Source organism: Pristiophorus japonicus, chromosome 6 (genome assembly GCF_044704955.1).
Source record: "Pristiophorus japonicus isolate sPriJap1 chromosome 6, sPriJap1.hap1, whole genome shotgun sequence".
Classification (NCBI taxonomy): Eukaryota; Metazoa; Chordata; class Chondrichthyes; family Pristiophoridae; genus Pristiophorus; species Pristiophorus japonicus.
Window position 1 is genome coordinate 257827837 of NC_091982.1, and position 27950 is coordinate 257855786.

Below are 27950 nucleotides of genomic sequence, written 5' to 3' on the forward strand. Positions count from 1 at the left end.
CCCCCCCCCCGGGTTTCTTTTGAAGCTGAGCCATGAGGTCCTGTGTCTGGGTGAGGGAGACGCTCCAACCCTCGAGTCCGATGAAGGGAGGTTCGGTACTTTGGGTGGTACTTTGAAAAAAATCAAAAATTCAAGAATTGCATTACATTTCCAATTTCTTCCTTTTGACTTTCAAAAAATGAAGATCGATGATGCATATTCTCTGCCTTCTTCATTCCCTCCAAAACATTGGCTAAAAACAATGGCGTCTTTCTGCGCCAGTTTTGAAATATGCACTGATTTTTTTGTTAAGTGCCCAGAAGGTTTTTTGGGATTGGTCACGTACGCTGTCGTAGAAAAAAATGTAAGTTGGCCAAACTTGACATCAGGTTACGCAAAAAAATTGTAGCCTAAAAAAATAGTACCTAAGTGAATTACACTGGCACAGAAACTTTGGGGAAACTAGGAGATTTTTATTTACTCCAAAAAAAATGGTGCACGCCAAAAACAGGGCACAGATAATTGGGGAAAATTGAGCCCTATTTCATCTTTCAGGACTTTGGACCTTTTTGTAGCCGCAGAAGGATGATCGATATTAAAATGCTGCTATTAAGTTATATTTAGCACTCAAAAGGGCTACATTTACTGAACAGAAGTGCTGGGAGATGTGTGGTAGAGCCAGACCAACAGTTCATGAAATGGCATCTCTCACCTACTTCTTCAAAGTTAAACAATGGAATTTATTTGAGCACTGCAGGAACTAATTTCTCGGAGTCCCCACCTGATTGGGGATGGTGTGGGTCGGGATGGGGAGGGAAGGGGGCACTGGAGGAATAGCCAGTTTAATTAACAGGCCTACTGGTCCATCTCAAAACTAGAGGAATTGTGGAAAGAACAGGTGATCATGTGATCTAGGTCAGTTGACTATTGAGAAAGACAGAGGGGGACTGAAGAGCTTAGTGTCAGAGGAAACACCAATCAGAAAAGTTATATTTAGATTGTAAAACATGAAAAGTGTGGTATATTTTCTTATATTAAAGCAGGACCTCGATGATGGTAATCTCAGTGTTATTAGCTGAGCCACATGCTTATTGGCATAGGGACAAACCGATCAGAAAGGTGAATGTGTGGTTAAAGGAGTGCTGTGGGTTGGAGGTGTTCCATTTTGTAGCACACTGGCACCAATACTGGGACAGGAGGGAGCTGTACTCTTGGGATAGGCTGCACCTGAACCGGGCTGGGGACCAAGGTCCCAGTGGAAAGAAAAAGTAGGATGGTAAATAGAACTCTAAACTAATAAAAACAGAAAATGCTGGAAATGCTCAGCAAGTCAGGCAGTATCTGTGGGGCGAGAAACAGTTAACGTTTCAGGTCAATGACCTTTCGTCACAACTGAAAAAAGTTCTGGGATGAGGAGAGATTGAGAAGACTAGGCCTATATTCCCTAGAGTTTAGAAGAATGAGGTGTGATATGATATTAAAATATATAACATTCTTAAAGAGCTTGATGGTAGCTGCTGGGAGAATGTTTCCCCCGGGCTGGGGAGTCCAGAAACAGGGATCACAGTCTCAGAATAAGGGGTCGGCTATTTAGGACTGAGATGAGGAGAAATTCCTTCACTCAAAGGGTTGTGAATCTTTGGAATTCTCTACCCCAGAGAGCTGTGGATGCTCAGTCATTGAGTATATTCAAGACAGAGGTCGATAGATTTTTGGATACTAAGGGAATCAAGGGATATGGGAATAGTGCGGGAAGGTGGGGTTTGAGGGAGAAGATCAGCCGTGATCTTAACGAATGGTGGGGCAGGCTCGAAGGGCTGAGTGGCCTACTCCTGCTTCTATTTCTTATGTCTCTATGTTCTACAAGTTTGCAACACTTAAGCTAACACTGGGGTCAGTTGGAACAATTGAGAAATCAGTGACAACCACCATTAGCCTATAACAATGCAGTCATGGTTTGCCCAACCAAGAAGGACATTAGGCACCCTGCTCTCACATCCAAATATGTTTTTAGTGAATTTACATATCATTAAGAGACTGTATCAGAGGCAGAGCATAAAGTAACTGTCATCATGTCTGTACCACCTGACAAGCGGTTTGATTGAAGAATGACAAAAGACGCCACCAGATGTAGCACCCACTGCATCAGTTTGATCTGCAGAAGTACTGAGGTAGCTATCTGCTGGATGACAGCCCCATCAATCATGAGACCCCTCCCCTGGAGAGACTGGTAACATTTATACTCCTGCCTTGATAATATCACCCTTGTACTCTGCTTCAATAATGCTCTCTGTCTTTTCTGATTACAAATCCTTTTCACACTCTACCCCAAAGCTCCCTTCATGTCTCGATAATCCTTCCAAAAGCATTGCCTCAATTGCTTCCCCTCGTTTTTGTCAGTTGGCTCTCAATAACTTGTCAACATGCTATGACTCAGTAACTCTTCGCTCAATCTGGCCTATTTCTCTAGCAGTCTGAACTGCTTACTTGTGCAAGAGAAACTTCAGGGGCCTGATAGTAACCTAGAGGTGAGTTTTGAGTGGAAGGGGGTTGCAGGGAAGGCTGCGGAGGTGATTGAGGATGTGGAAGATCGTTGGATGCGTGGGAATGTTCAATTTAAACAGCCACAGCTCATTCTCCTTTTGCTTCTGGGTTTTGCGTCTCCAATGTGCATGTGCGGACATGATGCGCATGTGCATGACGCGATTTTACCGTGACCATTTAAAGGGCTAATGCAGCCATGGAATTCGAAGGAATTTTGGGAGGATTTAATTAGAGAGGAAAAAATTGGAAATGGAGTCAGAACGGTCAAAGGCTGTGTCCTGTTTCAACGACGCCTCACTTGATGTACTATTGGATGCAGTAAGGAGCAAGATGGAGGGAAGATTCCCAAGCAATGGCAAGAAGGAACCTGCTGCTGTCACCATGAAGGCTTGGTTACAGACCAGCAACAGGAGTATAGAATCACAATATTAATAGTTATGCCGTATTCAGTGCCTTGAAATGAAAACAAAAATTCTCTATAAATTATGCATGCTGTACAAAACAATCTCTGCCTGCCTGATGATTCAATAATAGGGCAGTGTACAGCTGATCCTTATACATCAGGAAGGTCCCAGCTTCTCGAACAGATCTGTCATGAGTACCGATAGGAGCACTACAATTGGCGTCAGGGCTAGGGAAGGAAAAAAAAGTAACCCTGCCTTTCACTCCTGATTGTTCGCTACTGGTCCCTACTGAAAGTTTGCAGGTACGAGAGCAGATGAGGGCAGGATTACGTACACCCGCCAAGGTCACATGTGAAGCATCATATGGGATTAAAATTGGCTGCTGCTAGCTGTTTCTGCAAGATACAGGAAATATATGTAATAATAATATAAAGTCTGGTAAGCTGTCCAATAAAATGGGGTTTAACAGACATATGTCTGTTGAATACTCAGTTATTAGGGTCAATCTATTGTATAGTGTCCATGATAGGTGGCTGGGCAAAGTGTTAACATATATCTTTTGTACTAAATGTTGCTCATTTATTTGTTTAATATTAAATAACTTAGTCTGTTGGTTTTACCCTGAGCCATGGTCCAATGGAATGTATATGCTTCTGCCGACCGAAGACAGGAGATCATGTGGCAGCATGTGACATATTCCAGTAAACTGGACTACCATGGTAGGAGTAGCCGGTTCTGTTATATATGCAGACTATAGATATACTCTCTGTGTAGTAACTGTATAGTTACATAAGATGGAGATTTGTATACCTGATGTATTATCAATAAGGTTTACACTGTGTATATATTTTGCTGGCACCACTAGAGGGTGCAACTGGTGGAGACCGGGGTTTCCTACCCTGGTGGCAGGGGTTGTATAAAAGGGGAGCCACCATGTGGCTGCCTCACTCTGGAGTTACGAATAAAGGACCAAGGTCACTTCAGTTTGAGTACAACACATTGCCTCGTGGAGTCATTCATAGGTACATTACAGACATAACAGTTTCAACCACTGGATTTTTCTGCATGTACCTAAATATTGCATAGGCAAAGACCCAGGGGTCAACTTAAATCTACCGTGCCCAATGGGAATGGAGTGAGGGGCCTTCAAAATAGAGCATTGTGCCTCACTGCCCCATTCCCACTGAAATCCCACGGGTCAACAATTTAACCACAGGTAGGCAGCAGCCTCATGAGTTAATGCGAATCAGGGTCCGAGTACGTCAATGTGACCCTGAATGCATTTTAACTTGGGCCTGAGTGGAGAAGCTATTGCAGTAATGCTAACTCCTGCGAATTAATCACAGGAGACGCGATTTTTAATGAAAATTTAACCCAACTCGCGATCTTGTGATTCAACTCTGAAAAGTCAGGATTTTTCTCTACTATATCATCTCTGGGTTTCCTGTTCTCACTATCACTTCCTTCCCTATTTTGACGAGTCGTTAATTTCCAGAAAGCAGCTCACAGGCTGTACTTTCCATCACCGGTCTCCACACTTAGAATGAGGTAATGCATATTTAATGAAAATAACAAGGAACATGGCAGGTGGTGAATTATGGGGCAAAGATTTATCGTGAGTTATGGAAATCTCGACCAGGATCATCTCTGGGCTGGGCAGAGGAAATTCAAAGGTTGCATTTGCACAATAGCTGCAGTTACAGTGTAAAAGCACCCCAAGTTCCGAGTCAGAATCTAACCTGACACGCGAGCAAAGTGATGGTCAAAAGCAGAGCGAGGCCGGCCTGTGAGTGATGCAACAGCGGGGCCACTGACCGACCTACTCCTGCTCCTATTTCTTATGTTCTTATGTCAGTAATCAGTTGGGGATGGCTGAATGCGCTTCCTGTCCGGGAGCAAAGTTCATGGAATGAGCTTCCTGTCCAGGGGGCAAAGGTCAGCGAGGGGTCGAGTTGGGAAAAAAATTAGCAACTCATGACTTCTATACCAAATCTCTTGATTTTTAAGAGTTTGTCTCCTGATTTATGAGACAGTGCGGTTGGCAATACCGCCACTGCGAATTTCTCACCCACGTTGAGGCAGGTCGGGAAGGATGAAGGTAAGTGAGAAAGATTCCTACTCTGGACTCACACCCCGCCCCCTTCCCACCCACGAGGCCTCTCCAAAAACTCCTTCATGTGACTTACCAATTTGCCAGCAAGTCTTCCTTTGGTACTTGCTGGTGACCTCTGGCCTCCTAAACTTGCACTTCCAGCTGCCGGCCATCTGCTGTTTTGTCCGCCCGTTTTGGACTGGTGGCATGTAGATGATGCCAGAAGTTAAAATATCTTGAGCCTCGAACTTAGGCCTGCAGGTGCATTTTGCACTCATCCCACCCCCTGCCCACCTGAAACCACTGGGGGTTAAAAGTGACCCACACTCTGGTTGACTACAATCCAAGGCCTGTTTACGGGAGTGGCTAGTGATGGTGAACTAAGGAGAATATCTACAGTAAGAACCCAAGAAAGTAACAACCACTTTCAGCAGAGGAGAGGCAAAAAGCACTGGAAGCTAGTGGACAGGTACAGAAAGTAATCAAAAAGGCTAATGGAATGTTAGCCTTTATCTCAAGGGGATTGTAATTGAAAAGTGAGGAAATGATTTTTTTAGTTGTACAGAGCCTTGGTCAGAGTCCCCCTGGAGTATCGTGCTCAGTTTTCAGCACCAAAACGTAGGAAAGAAATATTGGTCTTGAAATTCCGGTTGGAGGCTTCTTTTGGATGAACACCTTTGACCCGAGAATTTTAACGAAATTACCTGGTGGTTCCGGAGGAGCCTGCGATTCCGCTGGGGAGGCCTTCTCTTCCCATGCTTCAAAGCGCGCTCCTGTCCTCGAGGTTCGGACGCAGAAGGTGCAGTGACGTGTGACTGCTCAACCAATCAGGCACAGTATTCTCATTAATAGCAACGAGAACTCTGTATCTAAGAGTTCTCATTGCTATTAATGAGAAAAAAATGGGCAGGCAGAGGGGGCTGTACAAACAATCAAACAGAGCCTTAAACGAGTCACAGAAGGCTCACTCCAAACCCGCCTGTCACGAGTACTGCTCAGCTACCGCACGAGACCCCACTCGCTCACAGGGGTGCCCCCGGCTGAGTTAGTCATGAAAAGGACACTTAAAACCAGACTCTCGATGGTTCATCCCAACCTGCATGATCAGGTAGAGAGCAGGCGGCAGCAACAAAATGTAAACGATGGTCGCGCCACTGTGTCACGGGAAATTGATCTGAATGACCCTGTTTATGTGCTAAACTATGGACATGGTCCCAAGTGGATCGCGGGCACGGCGATAGCTAAAGAAGGGAGTCGGGTGTTTGTAGTCAAACTAGACAATGGACAAATTTGCAGAAAGCACCTGGACTAAATGAGGCTGCGGTTCACAGACTGCCCTGAACAACCCACAGCAGACACCACTTTTTTCGAGCCCACAACATGCACCCAAAGGATCAACGACATCACCCTGGACCAGGAAATCGAACCCATCACGCCCAACAGCCCAGCAAGGCCAGGCTCACCCAGCAGCCCTGCAGGGCCAACAACACGCCAGCCCAGCGAGGGCACGGCCAACACACCAGAACAGACATTTGTACCGAGGCAGTCCACCAGGGAAAGAAAGGCTCCCGACCGCCTCACCTTGTAAATAGTTTTCACTTTGACTTTGCGGGGGGAGTGATGTGTATCTGTAAAGCATGCACTCCCATGTTCCCTTGGGAGCACTGTATATAAGCCGGCCCCTAAGGCCTGTTCCTCACTCTCGAGTGTCTTATTAAAGACTGAGGTCACTGTTACTTTAACCTCCCTGTGTGCAGCCTCATCTGTGTTAGGAACACAATAAAATCCAAACACACTAAACACAACATAAACAATAAAAAACACACCTCACATAATTAAAATTAATTGAAATTAAAGTTAATAAATGTTTGAAAAAATATATATTTTTCCGATTTTTAAAAAAGTTTTGTAATTAGGGTTTAAAATAAACTTACCTTCTTAACATAAAAGTGTGTTTTTAAATTTTATGTTTATATGTTTTTTTATACGTTTTAAAACTCTTACGCTGGTAAAAGTAGGCTATGTGCGTGCTTTTACCAGGTGCAAGAGTTTTAAGGACATTTGCTGGGCAAGAGTTGGGCAAATAGCACAATCTTGAATGTTCTTGCTGCCAAGATGCGTGTGATCTATCAAGCCAGAACTAGACAAATCGGAAAACCAGTTTACGGCGCTTGTGCATTGCGCGCTGAAAACCAGCTTTTGCGATGTCTTCCTGGGTCCGTACACACTCCGTACGGACCCGTTGAGGCCGGAATTTCAGGCCCATTGACTTTGGAAGGGGTAAAGCACAAATTCTTCCAGATTGATACCGGGCTTGCATAGATAGTCTTGCATTCCATTGAGTTTAGAAGATTATGGGGTGAGCTAATCAAGGTGTTTAAGATGATAAAGGGATTTCCTTTGTTGGTGGCATTCCGAATGAGGGGGCACAATCTTAAAATTAGAGCCAGGCCATTTAAGAGTGAAATCAGGAAGCATTTTTTCACTCAAAGATAGTGGCAATCTGGAACTCTCTCCTCCAAAAGACTATGCTGGGTCAGTTGAAATTTTTAAGACTGAAACTGATAGATTTGGAGCAGAGGCAGCTAAATGGAGCTGAGGCGCAGATCAGTCATGATCCAGTTGAACGTTGGAACAGGCTCGAGGGGCAGAATGTCCTACTCCTGTCCCCGTGTTCATTTGTAAAAATTGGGCAGAAGGTTGAGCAGAAAAAAGTATTAACAGTCCCCGAAACAGCACAGTATATAAGAGTAATGAATTATAATGTATATAATGCAATAAAAAAAAGACTTGGATTTATATAGCGCCTTTCACGACCACCAGATGTCTCAAAGCGCTTTACAGCCAATGAAGTACTTTTGGAGTGTAGTCACTGTTGTAATGTAGGAAACGCAGCGGCCAATGTGCACAAGCAATGTGCAAATGTACAGCAATGTAATAATGACCAGATAATCTGTTTTTTTGTTATCTTGATTGAGGGATATTGGCCAGAACACCAGAGATAACTCCCCTGCTCTTCTTTGAAATAGTGCCATGGGATCTTTTATGTCCACTTGAGAGAGCAGACAGAGCCACGGTTTAACGTTTCATCCGAATGACGGCACCTCCGAAAACACTCCCTCAGCACTGCACTGGAGTGTCAGCCTAGAATTTTTTGTGCTCAAGTCGCTGGAGTGGGACTTAAACCCACGACCTTCTAACTCAGAGGCGAGAGTGCTACCCACTGAGCCACAGCTGACACTTATCTTGGTCTAGACAATATCATCCATGAATTATGACCTCATCTAAAGCTGTTTAATAACTCTGGTCTGACACATTCTAGTGGTAAAGATTATCTTAGTGCTAAGATATAGTATTTCCCTGTAAATTGTGTAAAATAACTTTTATATGATTACAATTTGGTTCATGTGCTAGAATGTGCAATGAGTCACCTGGTATGACCTCATTCCAGTCTGAGTTATATATTTTGACATTGTATTGGATTTCCATTTATGTGTTATCCTATCATTTCGAGTATTTATGTGGCAGATGGAGTTCAATGCAGGAAAGTGTGAGATCATCCACTTTGGGCCCAAGAAAGATGGATCAGAGTACTTTCTAAATGGTGAGAAGCTAGGAGCTGTGGATGAACAGAGAGATTTTGGGGTCTACGTGCAGAAATCGCTAAAAGCTAGTGGGCAGGTACAAAAAAATAATGAAGAAGGCTAATTGAGTGTTGGCCTCTCTCTCAAGGGAGCTGGAATACAGAGGGGTGGAAGTTATGTTCCAGCTGTAGAGAATTCTGGATGAAGAGAGGACAAAGAAATTCCATATAAATACATTAAGCATGTGTCTGCTAATATTACCAACAGTGATCTTTAGGGGAATATAGGGCTATGGGGAAAGAGCAGGGGAGTGGCACTAATTGGACAGCTCTTTCAAAGAGCTGGCATAGGCACGGTGGGACAAATGATACAGCTCCTTCTGTGCTGTATCATTCTATGATTCTGTAATATTTCTATAGTTTTACCATAAGAATAAGTTGACATCAGGAAAGTCTCATAGAATTTTCTTGTCGGACAAAAATCACAGAAATAATAGTTATAAACTATTTTCAGTTGAAAACCTACTAAAATGTGATCATCAATCTGATATAAAGTATCTGTATTTCTCATTGTTGTTGAACTGGAGATTGTCCATCATGGAAGAATTTATTACACCACATTGCTATGACAGATCGTATACTAATTTCATGTGATGTTTTTCCATTAGCCACTCTATAGATATTTGATACTCTCCCCTTAAGTTATCTTCAAGGGATTGTGGTAACTGCTGTGATGTAACTGTGGTTTCCTTGTGACATGAGCAAGCAGTTTAATTTTCTTCAATGTTTCAGCATTTTCAATCATTTAAAGGGAATTTTCAAAATAAAGTACATTTTTATATTTTCTGCGAGTACTTGTGGACTAAAAAGAGTATAATGTGAGGAATCATGAATTATTATTTATATTTCCACCTGTAAGAATGCCAACTGATGCAAGTGTGTAACCTAAACACTGGCATGGACCAGTTAGACCAAATGGCCTGTTTCTGTGATGTAAATGCCATGTAATGATATGTAAATTGATTGCAAGACTCTTAAATTTAGCCACTTTTAATTGGTTTCTTGCAATATTGGCCAACGGTATTGTATGATTTGGCTGTTTGTATCATTTGACCGTGCTCTAGTGACACATCCAGTGAAGCATTACTGGCACTCTCCCTGTTTATTTCACTCTATATTCATTGTGACCAGGCATTGTCCAGTTATTTCACCCCCCCCCCCCCCCAACTTTCTCTCCTTTTCTTCTTACTGAGGTAATGGTTCCGCTGTGCAGACAGCCCCCTGGTACAATTCTTCATGTATGGATCAGTAGGCCATTTGACCATCATGAATAGCACTGTGGCCAAGCCAGTCAGTCCTCAATTGACATCCATACATACTCATTTCCAGCAGGGGTCACGAGAACCTGGTTAACTTTTCCCTTCCCCAGCCCAGGGGAGCTGAGGCTGATGGTAGCATCCCCAGTTTAGCCCCAGCTTAGAGCACGGACCAGGGCATTGAAGTGGGAAGCTTCCTGATTGGTGATTCTTACTGTGTCACCATGCAGCGCATTTTGGCATAGAAACCAATAAAATGTTGGAAATATCAGCAGGTCAGGCAGCATCTGTGGAGAGAGAAACAGAATTAACCTTTCAGGTCGATGACCTTTTGTCAGAACGTGCATTTGACCACCAATCCTTTGGGGAGCCCCTCGGGTTTCCGACAAGTAGAAAAACATTGGGGAAGGATTTCTGCTGGAGTTCTCCAATCCCCGCCCACACCAGTAACTTCAGCAGAAGATCAGAGGATACCATGAAGAAGCAGAAGTTACTATCGGGTGTTGCAAAATGTGTACAGTGTGGCATTATTTGAAATATGGCTTCAGTTTGGCTGTACTTTTGTTCTGGTTCACACCACACATGTGGCCCTTTCCCTTTTCAGGTCTGTGCAATTCGCTGCTGTCTCTCATGAAAGTTTAGCTCTTTAACTTCCATTCCAGGCTACACGCTATAGTGCTATTTTTATGCAACTCATAGGCAGTCCCTCAAAATCGAGGAAGACTTGCTTCCACTTCAAAAGTGAGTTATCAGGTGACTTTACAGTCCAATATGGGAATTACAGTCTCTGTCACAGGTGGGACAGACAGTTGTCGAAGGAAAGGGTGGGTGGGGAGTCTGGTTTGTCGCACGCTCCTTCCGCTGCCTGTGCTTGTTTTCTGCATGCTCTTGGCGACGAGACTCGAGGTGCTCAGCGCCCTCTCGGCTGCTCTTCCTCCACTTCGGGCGATCTTTGGCCAGGGACTCCCAGGTGTCGGTGGGGATGTTGCACTTTATCAAGGAGGCTTTGAGGGTGTCCTTGAAACGTTTCCTCTGCCCACCTGGGGCTCGCTTGCCGTGTAGGAGTTCCGAGTAGAGCGCTTGCTTTGGGAGTCTTGTGCCTGGCATGCGAACAATGTGGCCCGCCCAACGGAGCTGGTCGAGTGTGGTCAGTGCTTCGATGCTGGGGATGTTGGCCTGATCGAGGACACTAAAGTTGGTGCGTCTGTCCTCCCAGGGGATTTGCAGGATTTTGCGGAGACATCGTTATAAAAACTTCATCCATAATGAAGCCAAGGATTTGAAGGAAGATTTCTTCTGGTCGTCATGTGTATGCAACTTCATAAACATAGGGGAGGATTCACTTTGTTTAACAATTTTAGGGAAGAGATAAAGGTCTTTTAAAAGAACACATTCACTCTTTCACAGAGGAGGGCAGATTCAGCAAGCGTTTACATTGAGCACGAAGCCTTGCTGAATTTACCTTAGGAAGTCTCCCCACTATGTTTAAGATGTCACCAATGACCAGGGGCAATCTTGCCCCTCGGTTCTTAATGCAGCATGTGTTAAATGCAATTTTCTGTTGTTGTAAATTGGTACGGATCAGATTGCTCGATATTAGCACTAACCTTGATTTATTTTCTTTTGCCTCCCCCGAGAAAACCTGTCTGAATGATAAACATTGGCACAGCTTGTACATTTTGCCTCAGAACAAACAAAACTGCTTGCAGAAAAGTGGATATATTTAATGTTGGCTCAAAACCACAGGCGAGGATGTGTGAAAATAACAGTAGCACAGAATCCTTGCAAAACAGTTTTATCAACAAAAACTTGCGTAAATGTGAAGGATGAAGATAAATGGGGACAGTTAAAAAACAGTTTGGTTCTTCTCAGTTTCTTAGATTAGGACTTGAAATTTTGAAATTGCTGCAAAGCTTACATCCACCATCTTCCATTTGTGTCATGAGGTGAAGGTGAGAACACTTTTTCAATCAGTTCTCTTTCCCTATCAGGATATGATCGGTGGGGTGGTCCGCACTCCTGGGGTCTATCTGCCTTTCTTCTGCCACATTCCTGGGCAACAGTAACTGTTATGTCTTTAATACTCTTATGAATTATTCCACGAGGTCTAGTATTGTACTTGAGCTGTTGTGACCTTAGTCCCTTTTATTGTAACTCCAGAGTGAGGCACAAGCACGGTGGGCCCTGCACACCTCTGCAGGTGACCCTCAGTTCTCCCACCGCAGTGCCCTCTGGTGGCACACCTTATGTGACTATACAGTTAGTATACATGGTCTACATACATGACATCACTTCCCCCCAAGTCTTCAATGCAAATTGACTCGTACATTGACGGTGACCTGGGCTTTGTTCTTCCTGGTTGACCATTGGAGGGTCACTTCTAGTTTGGGTGGGTTGGGAGTGAGATTTGTTGCCAGTGGAGGTCCCCGTGGTTTCTGGTTGTGAGTCCATGACTACTCCATTCTCCCCCCCACACAGAGATCATGCTAATGGCCCGTTACAGGCAAGTTGCATTCAAGTTCATCACATGGGTTTTACATTTACATCTTGGTACATTCGTTGGGTGGATTACAGTTGAGTTTCCTTTTGTGTGGTACATTTACATGATCAGTACAGGTATATCAATGCAGGTACACAAGGACAGTCTAGTTCCAGCACGGCCGGATGAGATCCGGGTCGTCTGGTGACAGCGCAGCGCCCCATGCTAGTGGGTCTGTGGGCAAGGTGAGCTCATTTTGCTCGAGTTGCCAGAGCTCGGAGCTCTTGCCGTTACTCCTGGTGTTGGGCAGGCCCAAAGACAGCTGATGTGTCTGTGACCTCCCTGTCCTTTTCGTTTGCACAGTGTCGCTGCTGCTCCCTGGGAAGCAGTCTGAGTGAGTGAGCGTTTCGTCGAAACGACGGTGGGGCTGCCTCGTCTTGTCTAGCAGTTCGCAGGGGACTGCTGACTCGCTTTCCTTGAGGGCACTGTTGTGAGCACTCTCTAGTTTGGGATCCTGGCTGGTCCAGGTCCCGTTCGGAGGAGCCGTTGCGGGTGACCCTTCGCTCTGGGGCATTGCCGTGGTGGTGAGTGGGTTTGTGGGCTGCGCCTTTTCCACCCGGGTGGTGGGTGACGGTAGCTGACTGTGAGCATAGGCGCAGTTTACTGTTTCTGGCCCCTGGCGGTTCATGCCATCGGGTGCCTGCAGTGTTAAACCGATCTGAGGCAGGGTATCGCTACCGGTGCCTCTGCTCTCCGGGGATCCTTTACTCTGCGGCTTGTCTACTTCTGTCAGCTGTGGGGACACTTTATGATACATCGTTCTGGTCCCGGGGACACAGGCTACAGCATTGGTAGCTGGACCTGTATACGACCGTTAGATGTTCACCCGCAACACTGGCTGATTGCAATTTGCACCGACATCGCTCAACAATATTTTGCTCGTTACAGCTGGACTTTTATATTGGTTACCAATTTCAAGCAGTTCATTCAAAAATAGGGGGTTGCTGGCCTCCTTTAAAATGGCCTTACTACTTTTACCCCAATCGTCTTCCTTGTGTGGAACCACGTGTCGTTGCTCCATTAGCGCTGTACCTGGTAGTTTGGACGCCATCTTTTCCCTGTCCATGATGTCGACTGCCGCGATCTTCTTTCCCAGAGATTCTGCCACTAAAGCTGGGAAGGTGCCCTCGGATCCAATCTTCCTCCCCAGGAGTCCTGCCACTGAAATCGGGAAGGTGCGTTCAGGTCGTCCCGGCCGGATCATCGCCACGCAGTTGTGGTTAAAGAGGAGATTAATGCAATAGTTCGGAAAGACATTAGCTTGGATGATGTGGAATCTATATGGGTAGAGCTGCAGAACACCAAAGGGCAAAAAACGTTAGTGGGAGTTGTGTACAGACCTCCAAACAGTAATAGGGATGTTGGGGAGGGCATCAAACATGAAATTAGGGGTGCATGCAATAAAGGTGTAGCAGTTATAATGGGTGACTTTAATATGCACATAGATTGGGCTAACCAAACTGGAAGCAATACGGTGGAGGAGGATTTCCTGGAGTGCATAAGGGATGGTTTTCTAGACCAATATGTCGAGGAACCAACTAGGGGGGAGGCCATCTTTGACTGGGTGTTGTGTAATGAGAGATGATTAATTAGCAATACCATTGTGTGAGGCCCCTTGGGGAAGAGTGACCATAATATGGTGGAATTCTGCATTAGGATGGAGAATGAAACAGTTAACTCATGGTCCAGAACTTAAAGAAGGGTAACTTTGAAGGTATGAGATGTGAATTAGCTAGGATTTATTGGCGAATGATACTTAAGGGGTTGACTGTGGATGGGCAATGGCAGACATTTAGAGACCGCATGGATGAACTACAACAATTGTACATCCCTGTCTGGCGTAAAAATAAAAAAGGGAAGGTTGATCAACCGTGGCTATCAAGGGAAATCAGGGATAGTATTAAAGCCAGAAATAGCAGTGAACCCGGAGACTGGGAGAAATTTAGAACTCAGCAGAGGAGGACAAAGGGTTTGATTAGGGCAGGGAAAATGGAGTACGAGAAGAAGCTTGCAGGGAACATTAAGACGGATTGCAAAAGTTTCTATCGATATGTAAAGAGAAAAAGGTTAGTAAAGACAAACGTAGGTCCCCTGCAGTCAGAATCAGGGGAAGTCATAACGGGGAACAAAGAAATGGCAGACCAATTGAACAAGTACTTTGGTTCGGTATTCACTAAGGAGGACACTAACAACCTTCCGGATATAAGAGGGGTCAGAGGGTCTAGTAAGGAGGAGGAACTGAGTGAAATCCTTATTAGTCGGGAAATTGTGTTGGGGAAATTAATGGGATTGAAGGCCGATAAATCCCCAGGGCCTGATGGACTGTATCCCAGAGTACTTAAGGAGGTGGTCTTGGAAATAGCGGATGCATTGACAGTCATTTTCCAACATTCCATTGATTCTGGATCAGTTCCTATCGAGTGGAGGGTAGCCAATGTAACCCCACTTTTTAAAAAAGGAGGGAGAGAGAAAACAGGGAATTATAGACCGGTAAGCCTGATATCGGTAGTGGGTAAGATGATGGAATCAATTATTAAGGATGTCATAGCAGCGCATTTGGAAAGAGGTGACATGATAGGTCCAAGTCAACATGGATTTGTGAAAGGGAAATCATGCTTGACAAATCTTCTGGAATTTTTTGAGGATGTTTCCAGTAGAGTGGACAAGGGAGAACCAGTTGATGTGGTATATTTGGACTTTCAGAAGGCTTTCGACAAGGTCCCACACAAAAGATTAATGTGCAAAGTTAAAGCACATGGGATTGGGGGTAGTGTGCTGATATGGATTGAGAACTGTTTGTCAGCCAGGAAGCAAAGAGTAGGAGTAAATGGGTACTTTTCAGAATGGCAGGCAGTGACTAGTGGGGTACCGCAAGTTTCTGTGCTGGGGCCCCAGCTGTTTACACTGTACATTAATGATTTAGACGAGGGGATTAAATGTAGTATCTCCAAATTTGCAGATGACATTAAGTTAGGTGGCAGTGTGAGCTGCGAGGAGGATGCTATGAGGCTGCAGAGCGATTTGGATAGGTTAGGTGAGTGGGCAAATGCATGGCAGATGAAGTATAATGTGGATAAATGTGAGGTTATCCACTTTGGTGGTACAAACAGAGAGACAGACTATTATCTGAATGGTGACAGATTAGGAAAAGGGGAGGTGCAACGAGACCTGGGTGTCATGGTACATCAGTCATTGAAGGTTGGCATGCAGGTACAGCAGGCGGTTAAGAAAGCAAATGGCATGTTGGCCTTCATAGCGAGGGGATTTGAGTACAGAGGCAGGGAGGTGTTGCTACAGTTGTACAGGGCATTGGTGAGGCCACACCTGGAGTATTGTGTACAGTTTTGGTCTCCTAACCTGAGGAAGGACATTCTTGCTATTGAGGGAGTACAGCGAAGGTTCACCAGACTGATTCCCGGGATGGCGGGACTGACCTATCAAGAAAGATTGGATCAACTGGGCTTGTATTTACTGGAGTTCAGAAGAATGAGAGGGGACCTCATAGAAACGTTTAAAATTCTGATGGGTTTAGACAGGTTAGATGCAGGAAGAATGTTCCCAATGTTGGGGAAGTCCAGAACCAGGGATCACAGTCTAAGGATAAGGGGTAAGCCATTTAGGACCGAGATGAGGAGGAACTTCTTCACCCAGGGAGTGGTGAACCTGTGGAATTCTCTACCACAGAAAGTTGTTGAGGCCAATTCACTAAATATATTCAAAAAGGAGTTAGATGTAGTCCTTATTACTAAGGGGATCAAGGGGTATGGTGAGAAAGCAGGAATGGGGTACTGAAATTGCATGTTCAGCCATGAACTCATTGAATGGCGGTGCAGGCTAGAAGGGCCGAATGGCCTACTCCTGCACCTATTTTCTATGTTTCTATGTTTCTATGAGCGGTCTGTGTCTCGGGGGCTGCACGGATCTGCTCTCCGGTGCCTGGTCCAACTGAAGGTGGGGGCTTGCTCTGCCTCTGAGCACGGGGATGTCGATCGCTGGAGGGATGAAGTCTTCCCAGTTCCAATGAATCTTCCCCATCCATCTTCTTCCAAGTAGCGTTGGTGTATCACCTGAAACAATTCACAATGGTAAATTGTGCATCGTGCCATCATGGGATACACTTATATCCGCACTACCAACAACTGCTATCAGTTCCTTGGTGTAGGTGCGCAGCTTTGCCTGCACCGGGACCAGCTTGGGTCGTTCAGCTTGATCGTTCCATAGCCTCTCAAAGGCTTCCTGGCTCATTACTGACTGACTCGCCCCCATGTCCACTTCCATGAACAGTGGAACGCCATTCATCTCAACTTCCATTGTCACTGGAGGACAATCTGTGGTGCAGGTATATACTCCATACACTTCGTCCTGAGACTGAGCTGCCTCTCTAGCCATCTCCTCGTAATCCGCGCTGGATTCACAGCCATCTGCTGACTCCTCTTCCACGTGGTGAGTCACAGCTCTTTTGCACATTCGCTGGAGGTGGCCCTTTGTGCTGCAGCCTTTGCACACATAGTCTCTGAACCAACACTGATGAGCCCTGTGATTACCTCCGCAATACCAGCATGGTGCTACTCAACTTATGTTTGCACCCCTTGGCAGACTCTGAGTTAAAGGTCTTGGGGGCCTGTTTGCTCTGCCCTGGGCAAATTCATGTTCAACAGTTCTGCTGTAAAAGGCGGCAGTCTATTTACAGTACTTGCCGGGTTTGTGTCCTTGGAGCTGCAGCTTGAGGTCATGAAAGTCTGGCTGATGCTGATGGCCTTCTGCAGAGTGACGGTGGTTTCGGCAGATAGTAGCCTGTGAAGAAGGGCCTCATGACCGATGCCAATTACGAAGACATCCCGCAACGCATCGGCGAGGGATGCGTCGAATTCACACGGTCCTGCCAGCCTCATGAGGTCGGCAGCGTACTCGCAATTTCCTCGCCCTCAAGGCGGCGATGTGCATAAAACCGATACCTGGCCGTGAGGATACTCTCCTTCGGTTAGAGTTGGTCCACAATTAGCACTTTCAGCTCCTCGTATGACTTGGTCGTCGTTTTCTCTGGTGCAAGCAAGTCCCTGACGAGGCCGTAGACCGCGGGCCCACAACTGGTCAACAGGATAGCTCTGCGCTTATCTGTCAGTGTGGCCAGATCATTGCCTACCAGGTCATATGCTATGAAATATTGATTGAGCCACTTCATAAAGACTTCCCAATCTTCACCCTCTGAGAACTTTTCTAATGCACCAACGTTAGTCATTTTTGCATGAAAGTTCGTAATCTCGTCGCCAGTTGTTATGTCTTTAATACTCTTATGACTGACTCCACGAGGTCTAGTGTTGTACTTGAGCTGTTGTGACCTTAGTCCCATTTATTGTAACTCCAGAGTGAGGCACAAGCATGGTGGGCAGCCTTTTATACTGGGCCCTGTAAGCGACCCTCAGGTCTCCCACCGCAGTGCCCTCTGGTGGCACGCCTTCTGTGACTGTACAGTTAGTATACATGGTCTATATACATGAAAGTAATCCTCTTCCCTTTGCCAGGTTATTCCATACTTTCCTTCCCCTCTGCTATACTGTTGTGACCATTTACAACAATGACAACAACAACTTGCATTTATATAGTGCCTTTAACGTAGTAAAATGTCCCAAGGCACTTCACAGGAGCATTATCAAACACGATTTGACACTGAGCCACACAAGGAGATATTAAAACACATGACAAAGAGGTAGATTTTAAGGAGCTTCGTAAAGGAGGAAAGATAGGTGGAAATGTGTTGGGAGGGAATTTCAGAGCTTGGGAAGTTCAGGTGAAGGCACTGTCATGTATCTCACATTACTGTATATAACTGTATCTTACCATGCTATACATGACTGTAACTGGATATGACCTGTAACAATAAGCATACCTTACCACCAGGGATGCACTTGCAGAAGACACTCCATACCTGTCCCACTGAGGTATATAAAGGGAGATCTCAGGCAAGTGCAGCGCTGGAGAGCTGGAATTAAAGGTGCAGGTCCTGAGTGACCTTGACTTCAACATGTGCCTCGTGTAAGTCAGTACATTAGAGTCAGGACTTAACAGGCACGGCCGGCAATGATGGAGAGATTAAAATCGGGGATGCGCAAGAAGCCAGAATTGGAGAAGAGCAGATATCTCGGAGGGTTGTAGCGCTGGAGGAGGTTACAAAGATAGGGAGGGGCGAGGCCAAGGAGGGAGTTGAAAACAAGGATGAGAATTTTAAAATCAATTGTCAATGGAGGTCAGTGAGTTGGTCACTGACTGAAGGGTGAACAGGTCTTGGTGCGAGTTAGAACATCGGGTGCGGGAGGAGCCAGGCCCAGATAAAGGGGCCCAAGAGTTGGAAGGAGCCAGCTGGTGCAGGGACAAAAAGTTTAAAAAAAAATCAAAATCGAAGTGTGATGTCACAGCCAAGTGAGTAAGTGATTGGCTGGTGGATTGTGAGTATTTTTCTTTTTCTTTTCAGTAGGAAACCTTTGGCATTGTTGTAAGTAGGATCTGCCAGTAAATATATGTGATCTTTAGTATCTAAGGAGAGCTAGTTAATTAAATCGGCTGTTTGCTGAGTAGCGGCTGGGTGTGTTGTGCTAAGGTTTAGAATTTAGTTCTACTCGATAGTTGCGAGTGTAACTAGAGGGATGGCAGGGCAGCTCAGTCATAAGAACATAAGAATTAGGAACAGGAGTAGGCCATCTAGCCCCTCGAGCCTGCTCCGCCACTCAACAAGATCATGGCTGATCTGGCCGTGGACTCAGCTCCACTTACCCGCCCAATAAGAACATCCTGTGGCATGTGGGAAGTCCTGGACGCTTCATGCAGCCGGGACGACCATGTGTGCAGGAGGTGTCTCCAGCTGCACCAACTCGAGCTCCGTGTTTTGGAGCTTGAGCGGCAGCTGGAGTCACTGCGGTGCCTCGGCGAGACTGAGAGCAACGTGGACAGCGCGTTTCTAGAGGTGGTCACCCCACAGCTTAAGAGTGTGCAGACAGAGAGGGAGTGGGTGACCGCCAGACAGAAGAGGAGGACTAGGCAGGTAGTGTAGGAGTCCACTGAGTCCATCTTGCTCTCCAACCGGTACTCTGTTCTAAATATCGGTGGGGGCGATGGTGGCTCTGGGGAGTGCAGCTAGAGCCAAGTCCATGGCATCACCGGTGGCTCAGCTGCACTGGGGAGGGGGGGGAGGAAGAATGGAAGAGCTATAGTGGTAGGGGATTCGATAGTCAGGGGAGCAGACAGGTGTTTCTGTGACCGCAGACGTGACTCCAGGATGGTATGTTGCCTACCTAGTGCCAGGGTCAAGGATGTCACTGAGCGGCTGCAGAGCACTCTGGGGAGAAGAAGGTAAACAGCCAGAGGTCATGGTCAACATCGGTACCAATGACACAGGTAGGAAGAGGGATGAGGTCCTGCAGGCAGAGTTTAGGGAGCTAGGAATGAGATTAAAAAGCAGGACCTCAAAGGTAGTAATCTCCGGATTACTCCCAGTGCCACGAGCTAGTGAGTACAGAAATAGAAGGATAGAGCAGATGAATACGTGGTTAGGCAGATGGTGCAGGCGGGAGGGCTTTAGTTTCCTGAGGCATTGGGACCGCTTCTGGGGGAGGTGGGACCTGTACAAGCCGGACGGGTTGCATCTCAACAGAGCCGGGACCATTGTCCTCGCGGGGGGGGGTTGTTAGTGCTGTTGGGGAGGGTTTAAACTAGCTTGGCAAGGGGATGGGAACTTGAACATAGATTCAGTAGGGAGGGGAGTAAAGCTGGAATTAGAAAGCAAAAATAAAGAATGTTTGTTTGAAGGAGAGAGGAAACAAGTAGGAAAACAGGCTAAAAGAACAAATTTAAAGGCACTTTGTCTAAATGAACGTAGCATTTGTAACAAAATAGATGAGTTGACGGCACAAATTGAGACAAATGGGTATGATCTGATAGCCATTACAGAGACATGCTTGCAACGTGACCAGGTCTGGGAATTAAATATTCAATGATACTTGACAATCCGGAAGGACAGATAGAAAGGAAAAGGAGGTGGGCTCGCTCGATTGTTCAAGAATAGAATCACTGCAATAGTGAGAAAAGATATTGGCTCAAATGATAGGGTGTTGAATCAGTTTGGGTGGAGATAAGGAACAATAAGGGGAAAAAGTCACTGATGGGCATAGTCTATAGGCCCCCTAACAGTAGCAACTCTGTTGGTCGGAGCATAAACCAGGAAATAGTGGGGGCTTGTAAGAAGTGAACAGCAATAATCATGGGTGATTTTAACCTCCATAGTGATTGGACAAATCAAATTGGTCAGGGTAGCCTTGAGGAGGAGTTCATAGAGTGCGTAAGGGACGGGTTCGTTGAGCAGTATGTAACGGAACAACCAGGGGGCAGGCTATCTTAGATCTGGTCCTGTCTAATGAGACAGGACTAATAAAGAATCTCCTAGTAAAGGATCTCCTCGGAATGAGTGATCATAGCATGATTGAATTTCAAATTCAGATGGAGGGTGAGAAAGTTGGATCTCTAACCAGCGTACTAAGCTTAAATAAAGGAGACTATGAAGGTATGAGAGCAGAGTTGGGTAAAATGGACTGGAAAATAGATTAAAGTGTAGGACGGTTGATGAACAGTGGTGTACATTTAAGGAAACATTTCCCAACTCCCAAGAAAAATATATTCCAGTGAGGAGGAAAGGGTGTAAGAGAAAAGATAGCATCCGTGGCTAACTAAAGAAATAAAGGAGGTATCGAATTAATATCAAGGGCATACAAAGTGGCCAAAAGTACTGGGAGGACAGAAGACTGGGAAGCTTTTAAAAGCCAGCAAAGAACGACTAAAAAAATGATGAAGAAAGGGAGGATAGACTATGAAAGTAAACTAGCACAAAATATAAAAACAGATAGCAAGAGTTTCTATAGGTATATAAAAAGTAAAAAGGTGGCTGAAGTAAATGTTGGTCCCTTGGAGGAGGTGACCGGCAAATTAGTAATGGGGAACATGGAAATGGCAGAAACTCTGAACAAATATTTTGTATCAGTCTTTACGGTAGAAGACACTAACAAAATCCCAACAGTGGATAGTCAAGGGGCTATAGGGGGGGAGAAACTTAACACAATCACAATCACTAAGGAGGTGTTACTTAGTAAGATAATGGGACTAAAGACAGATAAATCCCCTGGACCTGATGGCTTGCATCCTAGGGTCTTAAGAGAAGTAGCGGCAGTGATTGTGGATGCATTGGTTGTAATTTACCAAAATTCCCTGGATTCTGGGGAGGTCCCAGCAGATTGGAAAACTGCAAATGTAACGCTTCTATTTAAAAAAGGAGACAGACAAAAAGCAGCAAACTATAGACCAGTTAGCCTAACATCTGTGGTTGGGAAGATGTTGAAGTCCATTATTAAAGAAGCAGTAGCAGGACATTTGGAAAAACAATATTCGGTCAGGCAGAGTCAGCATGGATTTATGAAGGGGAAGTCATGTTTGACAAATTTGCTGGAATTCTTTGAGGATGTAACGAACATGGTGTATAAAGGGGAACCAATGGATGTGATGTATTTGGATTTCCAGAAGGCATTTGACAAGGTGCCACATAAAAGGTTACTGCACAAGATAAAAATTCACGGGGTTGGGGGTAATATATTAGCATGGATAGAGGATTGGTTAACGAACAGAAAACAGAGAGTCAGGATAAATGGTTCATTCTCTGGTTGGCAACCAGTAACTGGCGGGATGCCACAGGGATCAGTGCTGGGACCCCAACTATTTACAATCTATATAAACGACTTGGAAGAAGGGACTGATTGTAACATAGCCAAGTTTGCTGATGATACAAAGATGGGAGGAAAAGCAATGTGTGAGAAGGACACAAAAAAGCTGCAAAAGGACATAGACACGCTAAGTGAGTGGGCAAAAACTTGGCAGATGGAGTAGAATGTTGGAGAGTGTAAAGTCATGCACTTTGGCAGAAAAAAATCAAAGAGCAAGTTATTATTTAAATAGAGAAAGATTGCAAAGTGCCGCAGTACAGCGGGACCTGGGGGTACTTGTGCATGAAACACAAAAGGATAGTATGCAGGTACAGCAAGTGATCAGGAAGGCCAATGGTATCTTGGCCTTTATTGCAAAGGGGATGGAGTATAAAAGCAGGGAAGTCTTGCTACAGCTATATAAGATATTAGTGAAGCCACAACTGGAATATTGCATGCAGTTTTGGTTTCCATATTTACGAAAGGATATACTTGCTTTGGAGGCAGTTCAGAGAAGGTTCACAAGGTTGATTCTGGAGATGATGGGGTTGACTTATGAGGAAAGGTTGAGTAGGTTAGGCCTCTACTCATTGGAATTCAGAAGAATGCGAGGTGATCTTATCGAAACGTATAAGATTATGAGGGGGCTTGACAAGGTGGATGCAGAGAGGATGTTTCCACTGATGGGGGAGACTAGAACTAGAGGACATGATCTTAGAATAAAGGGCCGTCCATTTAAAACAGAGATGAGGAGAAATTTCTTCTCTCAGAGGGTTGTTAATCTGTGGAATTCGCTGCCTCAGAGAGCTGTGGAAGCTGGGACAGAAATGGAAGACAGAAATAGACAGTTTCTTAAACGATTGGGATAAGGGGTTATGGGGAGTGGGTGGGGAAGTGGAGCTGAGTCCATGATCAGACTAGCCATGATCTTATTAAATGGCAGAGCAGGCTCGAGGGGCGGTATAGCCTACTCTTGCTCCTATTTCTTATGTTCTTATGTTCTTATGGGCAGCAGAGATTTGGATGAGTTTAAGTTTATGGAGGGTGGAAGATGGGAGGCCAGCCAGGAGTGTGTTGAAATGGACGTCTAGAGATGACGAAGGCATGGATAAGGGTTTCAGTAGCAGATGTGCTGAGGCAGAGGAGGATTCGGTGGCGATGTTATGGAGGTGGAAGTTGGTAATCTTAGTGATGGTGTGGATCTGTGGCCAGTAGTTGATCTTGGGGTCAAATCTGACACCAAGGTTGCGAACAGTCTGGTTTAGCCTCAGATAGTTCCAGGGAGAGTGATGGAGTCAGTAGCTAGGGAACGGAGTTTGTGGCAGGGACCGAAGAGAATGGCTTCTACATCTCCTCTGGACGCATCTTTTGTTTCTTTACTTGTCCCACTATAACCCCCTTTTGCCGCATCACTACCCCTTCTTGTCATTTAATCACTTCTGCCCATCACTCTATCACAGACCTTTTCCTTTTGTTCTATCTTTGCCCCCTTTCCCCAAGCTCTGAATTTGCTTAAAAGCTGTTCATCTCTAACATCTTACAGTTCTGATGAAAGGGCATTGACCTGAAACGTTGGGGGAATTTTAAACCCCCATGGGTGGGAGAGGGGCAACGGGGCAATAGGTTAAAACTTTGAAGATCTGAAACCTGGCCCCAATCTGCCTCCAACTTGCGGTTTGGGTGCATGTGAATAACGCCCCTCGGGAGAGACAGGTTACTGATTATAATATTTACATGAGACTGTTTTAAAGAGATTTTCACCGTAATTTGAATTTAACATCTCCTGCATGGGTTTCCCGGGATTTGGGAAAGTCGGCATTAAAACGGAGGAGAGATTGCTCAGCACTTGATGGGGCTAGTTAAAGGTCAGGAGTCCCAAGATTAATAAAGGCTCAGTGTTTACAGCTGCTCTCTTAGTTCCCTCTGGGAAAGGGTCTGCTGACTGTTGTGAGAGACTAATTTGGACGTATTACACACACATCAGGATGGGCAGCACCATGGCTGCTTTAGACTGGACTTCGGGAGAGGAAGGCAATCAGCATGAGCAGCAGCAAGGGAGTTGCAGGCGGACAACAGAGAGGTCAAGGTCACAGGATGCATTACCCATGTAACAGGATGTAGAGCAAGAGGATCAGCTTCCTTGACCTCTTGGAGGAACAGTGCCTCCGGAGGTTGAGGTTGTCACGTCAGGTAGTCGACAACATCTGCAGCCTCCTAGAAGAAGACCTGTTTCCTGCTGGACCTGGTGGCTGGACGTTACCAATGGCTGTGAAAGTCACCACCACCCTCAACGTTTTTGCCTTTGGTTCATTCCAGGACGCTACCAGATACATATTGAGGGTCTCTCATTCGGCTGCACATAAATGTACAAGGCAGGTGATAGATGGATTGTTTGCCTTGGCTGGAAGTTACGTAAACTTTCCCTGTGATGACAATAGCCAGAAAGAGCTGGCACTTGGGTTTGCATTCTGGCTGGCTTCCCACAGGCACAGGGTGCCATCGATTGCACACACGTGGTAATCCGAGGACCGACAGGAGTATTCGTCAACCTCAAGGGATTTAATTCCATCAATGTTCAGCTGCTTTGCAATCACGAGAAAAGATTCATGCAGGTTTGCACTACATTCCCTGGGAGCTGCCATGATGCTTTCATGTTCCATCATTCCAACCTCTGTCAACCTGTTTGTACCTGGAAGCACCCTTAAGGGGTGTCTGCTAGGCGACAAAGTATATACCCTTCAAACCTGGCTGATGACACCTCAGAGGATCCTCACCAATGAATGCCAAGAGCGCTACAATGACAGCCATAGTATAGCCAGATGTGTCATCGAGCAAGCCATCGGTATGCCAATGATACGCTTCAGGTGCCTGGACAGGTCTGGAGGCATCCTTCATTACTTCATTATCATTAAGGAAGAAATAGCGGGACATCTAGATAGGAATAGTGCAATCAAGCAGACGCAACATAGATTCATGAAGAGGAAATCATGTTTAACTAATTTACTGGAATTCTTTGAGGATATAACGAGCATGGTGGATAGAGGTGTACCGATGGATGTGGTGTATTTAGATTTCCAATAGGCATTCGATAAGGTGCCACACAAAAGGTTACTGCAGAAGATAATGGTACGCGGAGTCAGAGGAAATGTATTAGCATGGATCGAGAATTGGCTGGCTAACAGAAAGCAGAGAGTCGGGATAAATGGGTCCTTTTCAGGTTGGAAATCGTTGGTTAGTGGTGTGCCACAGGGATCGGTGCTGGGACCACAACTGTTTACAATATACATAGATGACCTGGAAGAGGGGACAGAGTGTAGTGTAACAACATTTGCAGATGACACAAAGATTAGTGGGAAAGCGGGTTGTGTAGAGGACACAGAGAGGCTGCAAAGCGATTTAGATAGGTTAAGCGAATGGGCTAAGGTTTGGCAGATGGAATACAATGTCGGAAAATGTGAGGTCATCCACCTTGGAAAAAAACCCAGTAAAAGGGAATATTATTTGAATGGGGAGAAATTACAACATGCTGCGGTGCAGAGGGACCTGGGGGTCCTTGTGCATGAATCCCAAAAAGTTAGTTTGCAGGTGCAGCAGGTAATCAGGAAGGCGAATGGAATGTTGGCCTTCATTGCGAGAGGGATGGAGTACAAAAGCAGGGAGGTTCTGCTGCAACTGTATAGGGTATTGGTGTGGCCGCACCTGGAGTACTGCGTGCAGTTTTGGTCACCTTACTTAAGGAAGGATGTACTAGCTTTGGAGGGGGTACAGAGACGATTCACGTGGCTGATTCCGGAGATGAGGGGGTTACCTTATGATGATAGATTGAGTAGACTGGGTCTTTACTCGTTGGAGTTCAGAAGGATGAGAGGTGATCTTATAGAAACATTTAAAATAATGAAAGGGATAGACAAGATAGAGGCAGAGAGGTTGTTTCCACTGGTTGGGGAGACTAGAACTAGGAGGCACAGCCTCAAAATATGGGGGAGCCAATTTAAAACCGAGTTGAGAAGGAATTTCTTCTCCCAGAGGGTTGTGAACCTGTGGAATTATCTGCCCAAGGAAGCAGTTAAGGCTAGCTCATTGAATGTATTCAAGTCACAGATAGATAGATTTTTAACCAATAAGGGAATTAAGGGTTTCGGGGAGCGGGTGGGTAAGTGGAGCTGAGTCCACGGCCAGATCAGCCATGATCTTGTTGAATGGCGGAGCAGGTTCGAGGGGCTAGATGGCCTACTCCTGTTCCTAATTCTTATGCTCTTATGTTCTTATGTACTTGTGAGCCAGGGTCTCTCGGATCATCATTGGGCACTGCGTTCTGCACACCATAGCGCAGCAGCGAGGACTAGAGGTGGAGGAGGTACAAGCCTCCCATCACTCATCATCCGATCAGGGTGCCAGTGGAGAGGAGGAGGACGAGGAAGAGGAGGAAGAGTAGGTAAAGATGGGGCACCTAATGCCAGACCAGCCGATTACTTTGCTGCTTGGTATGCCAGGATTCCCTAATCGCTCATTCACACCAGACCAAAGTAACTATTTGGCCCTTCATCCCACCACCACCACTGACCCAAACCAATCCGGTAACCAACCATTCAACCACTGCACATCCACCAATTGGTCCCCGTCAATTCATGTCTTCACATTCATCAACAAGCAACTGAAAAGGTGAGTTGACACTTGGCATCACAAGAATGGGCAACACTGGATAGTGGTGCAAATGAATACATTGTATCTGCTTGATTAAAATCAGGAAACTTAATAACATAACACCTTCACAAGCACCCATGTACATGCCCTTGATGAATTACAAGTTTTTCTCTTCCTTTCCCGACTGCTCCTGCATGGTGCAACCCCCGTGGCTTCAGCAGAAGTAGAGGCAGGCTGCTCAGATTCCCGCTCTGACTGTTGAGATGTTCCTGGCCGCCGAACTCTGGGTGTTGGAGTCTATGAGGGCCCTGCCAAACACAGCTTCAGCTGCACCTGTGCAGGGGCAGACTTGGCCACGGGAAGAGGATGCAGCGTATCGGGTACTGGCTTGGGGAGGGTGGCCGGTGGCAGCGGGTGAGATGTGGGGGAAATGTGAATGGCGTTCCATGCCCCCATTTGCCATTATCCCTCTCCTGGACCAACCACACATCACTCGTACCGCTTTGTGGGGGGTCAGCTTGGTGAAGGCCTTGGGGCAAGGGAAAAGATGGATATGAATTAGTCGTGGCAATGTAAAACAGTTGCTGCTTTGTATAATTAAGATGATCATCCTTCACATGATGCTGAAATCAAGTCAACATGATTGTGTCTTGTATGAGATGTGGGTCAGAGATATTAAATTTTGTCACCAGGCAGTTGCAAAGTCTCAGTATTTCTGTCGCCAATGGGTCAGGGACACAGAAATGCCACTGATCTCTATGGCCTCTTCCTCTGATTATGTCAGATGCCCACCTCCGGTTCTCTGCCTCGCCCTTGCTTTTTGCGCTCGCTTCTCCTGCAACGGGGAAACAACAGATCTAGACTTGAAGGAGAAAAAAATTTGCAGGGATATGGGGAAAAGAGGAAACTGGATTGCTCTTTGAAAAAGCCGGCACGGACTCGATGGGCCGAATATCTGTGCTGTACTATGGTTCCACGAGTGGCTGTAAGACATGTCTTCACCCAATGGATGCAGTGCATTCAGTGATGCTGACTACCAGGCAGATACATCACATTGCATAAAGAAAGGGGTGACTGGCAGTGGTAGATGGATAAATGGGGAGGGGAGGAAG